The sequence below is a fragment of the Ptychodera flava genome, chromosome 18, assembly GCF_041260155.1.
Source record: "Ptychodera flava strain L36383 chromosome 18, AS_Pfla_20210202, whole genome shotgun sequence".
NCBI classification, from domain to species: Eukaryota; Metazoa; Hemichordata; class Enteropneusta; family Ptychoderidae; genus Ptychodera; species Ptychodera flava.
This window is the reverse complement of record NC_091945.1, coordinates 9,002,230-9,010,154: the sequence shown is the minus strand read 5'-3', so window position 1 is coordinate 9,010,154 and position 7,925 is coordinate 9,002,230.

Here is a 7,925-nt window from a genome sequence, read left to right as displayed (position 1 = left end):
CAGGGATGGTGGCCATTTTGAATTTCAAAGATCGGTAAATCTTGGGTTGTTTCTCTAGTGCCAAAATTTCCACGGTGACCCCGATTTTAATTCTTGATTTTGAAAGAGAATGGTTGAAATATTTCTTAAGGAAAGGTTGAGCAAAATTTGTCACTTTCGAGGCGCATATTACCTTAAATAGATTATTTCACAAGAATTTATTCAAGAATTGAGTATTATTTTCAAGTTAAGAATTGGCACACAAGAGCTTTCTAAGGATTTCGTCATGCAAATGCAGGTTAATGTATGCCTGTGTTTGCGAGACATTTTGACATTATTTAATTGGAACTGACATGTGATAATGACGGCGTTGATCGTTATAGTTTTTACATCATGTAATAGAAATTCAGGGCATCAATGCAGTCTATGAAATGAGACTGTATGAATTCGCAGTCCAATTCATGGAACAAAGTCCTTCTCATTAGTGTGCTTTCATTGGTGTTTTCACTCTGGAGAAATTACATTCTGGCCGTAATGTTCCTGAATTTATGAAAGGAAGATCGTTTTTCATAGCAATATTAAATTGAAAATTGTTTGTTTGGACGAAATATTTTCCAAACAAACTCTCAAAATTAACTATTAAATAGTTTTTTCAACACTCTTATGAAACTCTCCTTACCCCAATAGAGTAAAGGTCTGCAACCAATTTGTTAAATTTTACATTCCTTTACACCGAAACGCAATTTTGATCGATAAAAATGTCGAACTCATGACAGAAAGATGGTGAAGTTTAATTTCAAGGTCGTGTACAAATAATCTTCGAAATGGTGGTGGAAAATTGAATCCCGTTTTAGAATATACAATATTTAATTTCCTATATGTTTCTGAATTGTAATAGGGCGGCTCTTTGAACGTTTCCGAATGGGCAGTTCTTTATTAGATAAACTAGGTACATACACGTGTCTGTAAATCTCTGTGTCATTGCATCAAGGTGAAGACGTCTTCATTAATCTCAATTCAATACTTTGACATTTTGATTATTTCGATTGCAAAGTATTGTCTATTTGCTCGATATACTATAGATCATTTCAGAACGACAGTCAATGCTAGTACAAGATATACTGCGTAATTACGCGTAATTATTTATATGACACCACAAGATATAACGATTACCAAAAACATTTCCCCTTCCAGAAAATATTGTAACTTACATGAACTTGCAAAGAAACAGTGCCAACATCTTCCCACTGCTATGATATCTATTGCTGTACAAGTTTATCTCTTTTTATTTTTGAAACAAGTAACGCATGTTAACAAGCAATATATAATCCTTATGTCAGAAATAAAAATGCTGACCAAAAACAAGAAATGAAAAAATTATGTTCAAACGTTGCAATTTGTAATTTTGTAATTTGTAATTTTTTTACTTCAAGTCAATGCATCCATAAATGGATTTTCGTGCATTTAATAAAATACATAGAAATGTACAGGATAAAAATAAATAAATAAATAACTCAATAAAAGAGCAGTAGTTAAAAAGTTATAAAACTACACATCGAAAATAAGCATAAAAATTTAGTGAGCACCGTACATTCAATTAAAACAAGCAGGAAGTTGACATGCAGATCGGTCAAGAAATGGCTCAGAAAAGAATATACAGGCACAGTAAAGAAGTTTAAATTATAGTATTGGCAATGGTGGATGAACGATATTTGAATGAGCGACTGTGGGCTTTAGAAACATGATATTTACTTCCGGTGTTATACTGGTGAATTGTTGAATTTTTTGTGAGTAGGTTAGACAAGAAGATAGGAACTTTGTTGTTGATACATTGGTGAACTAGATTTTTAAGTGTTGGTCGTGCCTTTCCTGGATACTTGGCCAGTTGAGTCAATTTCTGTAAGATGTAACATGGTCTGACCTTTTTTGTCCACACTGAATGTGAACTGCAAAATTAATTATGCGTTGTGGGTTGCTTTGATAGTAATATTACAGTTGCAAAAGACAGTGTCACAGTAGTCTAAAAGGGAGAAAACTGTAGCTGAGATAACATTCATACATCGTCTGACACGGGCAAATTTCGTCAGACGATAGCCACATGCTCGACGGAGGTAGGCAACATGGTTGGACCAGCTGAGTTCTTGGTCAAGTCTTAAACCTAAGCAGATAGCAGAAGGAGATGCTTTGATTGTAGTACTTTGATTGGAAAGAACTTTTATGTTATTTGGTATTTTCTTGAGTTGTTGCCTAGTATCGAAGACCATGTATCGAAACTTCGAAATGTTGGGTTTCAGAGAATTGGAATGAAACCAAGTAGTTAGATGATGACTTTCATGTTCCAGATCATCGTGAAGGTTGTCAATATCAGAAATTGTGGACGCTTTGAGGATGTTTATGTCATCAGCAAAACGTTGCACATCATTCATTGTCAAGACTTAATTCATATTAGAATTTGGCATGTTGATTCCATTTCAATAGAAACAAAGTTTACAAAAATTTGAAAATAATAAGATGATAAAGGTATTTAAAAGAAACAAGAACAAGCGAATTCGATATAATTCTATGCCTGGGAAAGTGGAAATCTATTGTAAGGCCGATATTTTGTTGCCATTAAATCTTGGATAGTCGATCAAAGGCCGGAAATAAAATATGAAGATAATTCGGAGACTTTGTATGAGAAACCATATAAACACCACAGCTGCAGAAATGTGGTAGTAATGAATGGGTAAACGCTCACGCCACAATATGTTGATGGCGCTGTTGCAAAATTGCCCCAGCTCCCCTTGGAGCGCGAGTGCACTTTGCAAGTAATCGACGGAAGTCATATCAACCGGGCAAGCGAAGAACTCAGCCGATCTGACACTTTTTGGTTGAAACGATCGGGTTCATGATCGATGCCGTACAAAACCGCCAGGTAAGAGACCCTTGATCCCCGGCGCTGATCGCAGCGTTTAACGTGGCCATTTTCCCTTAAACGGTCGGTCGAGTTGACTTAATTACTACATTATATACTCTAAATCACGAACCTGGCACATAATTTTAATTTGTACGATGCTTTAGCAATTGCCGAAAGTAGAAAGAACCTCAATCGTTGAGACAAAGTCTTGTTGCTGAATCGTTGAATTTCAATAGCCGAATGTCAGTTTTCAAAGATCGATTAAAATTACGACGAGACCTCAATTGGCCTTATGCAACGACGCCATCAAGCTAAAGTGTCGCCATGTTCTGTGGAGTGTCCGTATGGAGGTACAGAAAAGGTAGCGTATATTGAGATGGCAATCACACGGTGCCATGCAATATCCCGTCGACGAAATTCTAATCGTAGTCGTAGAGGTTGACATCGTTTGTTTTCAGAAACTAACATAAGAGACAATTTAATGGACTCGGGACTGGAGAGAAATTATATTTTCAAAATGATACCGCGCGGAAATAGTGACCCTTCAAAAAGTGTTTGCGACAAACCAAGTGGCCACTAGCACTAGCCGCGATGCCTTCAAGCTTAAAACAGCTCTGTAGTTCAGCTTGAAGGTAGCCACAATAGTCCCAACAACTGAACCTTTGCATTGTGAGCGCAGACAATTAGTAATGTATGGTGCACGGTCGCGGATTGGCAGAGAGACTGGGTCGATTCCAGTTAAATGTAAAGGATGAATAGCGTCGTAGCGTGAGCGTCTTACTGGCACGACGTCCTGTGCTCAGCTAGGCACTGCAGCCATTAGCTATCAGTCAGGCAATAGCGACTCCCTAAAACTGGGCTGGGTGGCCAACGGTTTGCCGGATATTACCCTTAGTAGAGACATCAGTCAAAAGGGGGATAGGCGCTTGACCTGGCATGGGCGGTGATGTGGAGGAATACGATATATTGGGAAAATATAGTTTTCTCATTGTCATAGACTACCATGTATCAGCATTTTCAAAGAAGTCCAAACATCACGTTTCTTGTACACACAGGCACTATTTACCTCCCACTTCAAGCAAAGTACATTTACATAAATTATCAAAGATACATAAATGTACAAATATAGCTTGTTTTAATGGGGATGTGTTATAGTTTGCTCAATAGACTTTCATGGATTATGATTTGATATTTTGGACAGAAGGAGATTGTCTTTTCCATTATCCTGTAACTGATCATTCAGGCGTGACATTCAGGGTACAGTTCAAAGACCAACTCTATCATTACCCTTCGATAAAAGTCCATTCTGTTTGTACACAGCTTCAGAAACTTTGTCTGGATTACACTATTCTGGTAGTGTGCTGTGCTTGTGGTTATCTACACGCGCTGAGTGATATACACGGACATCTTTACACAAATCCGTTTCCATATATCAGAGTTTATTATCCGAATGAATAATAGCAAACAACGATGGATTGTACATTTTCACCAGATGGTCAGGTATCTTTTTGCCATCTTGATGACTGCTTGTCATTTGACCCAAAGAATACAGGTAAGTCGTTTCGAGGTCATTTCACAGCCTTGCCTTGTTCATAAGCGTGAGGAATTCTGTCGTTATCTATCACGTTCGGACGAATACAATTTTTTTTTTGGTCGCCGCATTTTATGTTTCGTGGTTCAATATTTGTGATCATGATTATGTCTATATTTATTATATCGAATACCAAACGAACAATATAAATTGAATTTGATCATTTGTTTGAAGGTATCTATACACCATGGTTGAGGGCGACGTGAAGGTAAAGGATAGCGTTAGCAGCTTACAAGCTATTATAATCACAACATGCACACATATACACGCACGCACGCACAAATACCAAGCAGCCCGATACCAGGCACATTAATACTTCTTTCTTTTAAAGAAAATATAATATTGAATGAAACACTTTGGTGAACACTATTTAATGTCGCTGTTAACTGTAGTTCTGAATGTAGTCTGTAAACTTCATTACACTGCAACTGAATTTATTAATTTCTGAATTCCATGACTGAAAGATTCATTCGGAAGACATGAATTTCAGAGAAATGCTTTTTTAAAACACTTTTCGAGCAGCAACCAGGGCACTGTTAATCATTACTTCCTTTTATGAACCTAAATCATTAAATCCAGCCATCACAGCTTTTTACTTCCAGCTTGTTTAGAGGTCATTTCCAGACAAGATGAGACATACTGCATTCATCTATGGAGTCACGGGCTGAGCTGTTTACTTTGCTATGAGAACAACGTTTTCTAAATCTCAATATATAATTGACTTGTGGGGACACAGAATCAGAATGCTATTGTATATCAACTTGCATTCTCCAATTAAAACAAGTGTTTCAAGAAATATATCTCTGAAATTATGGCCATGCAACATTTGTTTACATCGGTCAACGGAGCTGCTATCCAGACAACACATTCTGCAAGTGATACTCCTTAGCGTACATACAATATATTGTATGCCTATATGTATTGAATGCCACAGATATGAAATGTACCCTCAGGTCTCATACATTGGTTTAATGTTCAAATTTGCGTGACCTTGCTTCTACTGCTCGAACAGACGGCTTCCATGGTTTTTTCGAACACTATTTTCTTTCAACACTGATATTTGATTCATTTCAGGCAAACTGGACGTATTAGTTTGGCTGAGATATTTAGAGAAACCGGTCTATTTGTATGGAGGCACACTGACAACAAGTTAACGGCTGCTATCCCGGATGGTCAGGAGCTTTTCGTTATGGCACACAGATTTGAAATTTCTCCAGTATTCTACACCAGCCTCTCCACAAAAATGCCGGTAGTGGTCGTTTCCCGCACTGTGCATGTTGGGAGAACCTCTTTAGTACAACAGAGAGAATTAAAAATAAAAGTTACCGGAGAAGTGGTGGCGACAGTGCATGGACTAGGCGTTTTAGTTAGTCTTCGGTCACGACAACCTGTTCCCCTACCCGAAAATTTTGTACCTACTTGTTCCGACAAACTAAAAGGTGAAAGGCCAAAAGTTCATGTTCAGTTTTCCATTCCACCTAAAAGAAGTAAAGTTTATCAGTATATGGTGCTGGTGACCATTAAAGACATTGATCATAACGGTCATACGAGCACTGCATCTTACTTAAAGTACAGTATTGATTGCGCCAAGCACGGAGCCAGTGAGAGAGCGTATTCCTTCTCTCGGACCGAACTCTCTGACTATCAAATCTCAGAATTGTCTCTTCGGTTTTTCAGCGAATCAATGGTCAATGATAAACTAGTTGTGACGTCATGGGAAGACATTGCAATACCAAATAAGGTATATTTTATCATTGCACGCGACGGACGGGATCTTGCACAGTGCAGCATAAGGTTCGGAAGAGGAACTGTAAAACCACGGTTGTAATTACACTTGAAAGGTTATTCTTGGGTTTTTGAAATCCAGGTAGTATTATTGTCGTAATAATTTTAACTCTGGACTATTGGACCCGTATCAAACTGCAAATTTTTCGAATTCTTTCCCAAATGCATCACTAGGCACTGGTCATCTGCTTGCAAAAGTTCATCGACCCGTGCAGAACAATGATCAAAGAAGCGAGTGGACTCGGACCTTAGAGGACTTTGCTTTTTGGTTACGAAATCCGGCATTGAAAGCAGAGATTTGGCCGTTGAGAAAAAAGACGGTTTGAAAGGGGGAACTACTTATGTGTAAAGGGAGGAGCCTTTCTAAACAGGGACCTCAGGTCTAACCTGGCAGGGAGCCATAGTTCAGCGATTAGGAAATCAATTTCACATCTCAATTAGCTTTTAATATTTGTCCATTGCCGAAATAATTTCTCAGTGTATGGAAAATCAGACTCTACACATTAATGTTGTTTTAAAAAGTCTGTCACTCATTAGTCTCTCCCTGGTTTACAGTTAAACGGTCTCATCTCCAGCAACTAGAATGGAATTGATGAGAGTTCCTTAGACAAGAGAATCATATGGTTTTCCGGTCATGAAAACGACAATGCCTGTGTATTTTTGCAGTGAATATCACTTTAACATCATATAGATGTTATCAATGGTTATCGTCCATATAGAAAACTCCTAAACATTGCTAATAGTTGACATCATTGACGATTATCCTAAGTACTTTACTCCTCGATGAATGTACATAGAATCACACTGACTTTTGATGAAGTCTGAGAAATTAAGACCTCAATGGCAATATCGCGATCAAAGACATTTGTATCACAATTTCTGTGTCATGTAATTTAATCCTAGCAATTTATCAGTACATTTTTTCCAACGAGATCTGTAATTTATTGTAATATGTTCTTTCAAACGATGAATTTCACGTATCTGTAAATGTTGTATTTTTTTTCGCTATTTCTAAGCTTTCCACGGTGACTCCTTATTTTACTCATGATTTGGTAAGAATGTTCGAGAGAAAATTGAAGTGCCATACTACCTTATTTAACAAGTCATTGTAAATGATATATCCCAGCTTGGTTAATATTTACGGAATCATGGTAAAGTGAAATTGGTCAAAGCGTGTCCGGAAAATGACGGAGAAAGTACCTGTAACGCCCTCCCTTGTAGATATTTTATCTCAAAGCGGCCCTCATGTGTCCAAGGCGTGTGAAGGTTGTTCAAGATTGTACGAGAAGGAGATAGGATATAGCGTCATACTTTTAAGCAATTATTTGTAAAAGTTGAATGAAAACAATCAAGAACTGGATTTTCCATAGTGTGCTTGATCTTATTTAATCTCAAGAAATAATCAAATACTGGGACTGGCGGGCAAATTTCACAATGACCGTTGTATAATGATGATAATTTTATAGTTATGTAAGTTGTAGAGAATATACACTAGGGATACATACTGATCAGAACTGAGACACTGAACATTACGTTTGCCATCTTGCAATAAAAATTGAAGTTGTGCTTCAATCAGAATTTTAGTGTGGTGACTTCAGTTACTGAAAGTTTTACGATTAAGACTGATACCTCAACTCGTTTTCTCTAAACTATGAGCGAAACAAATTAGTGGAG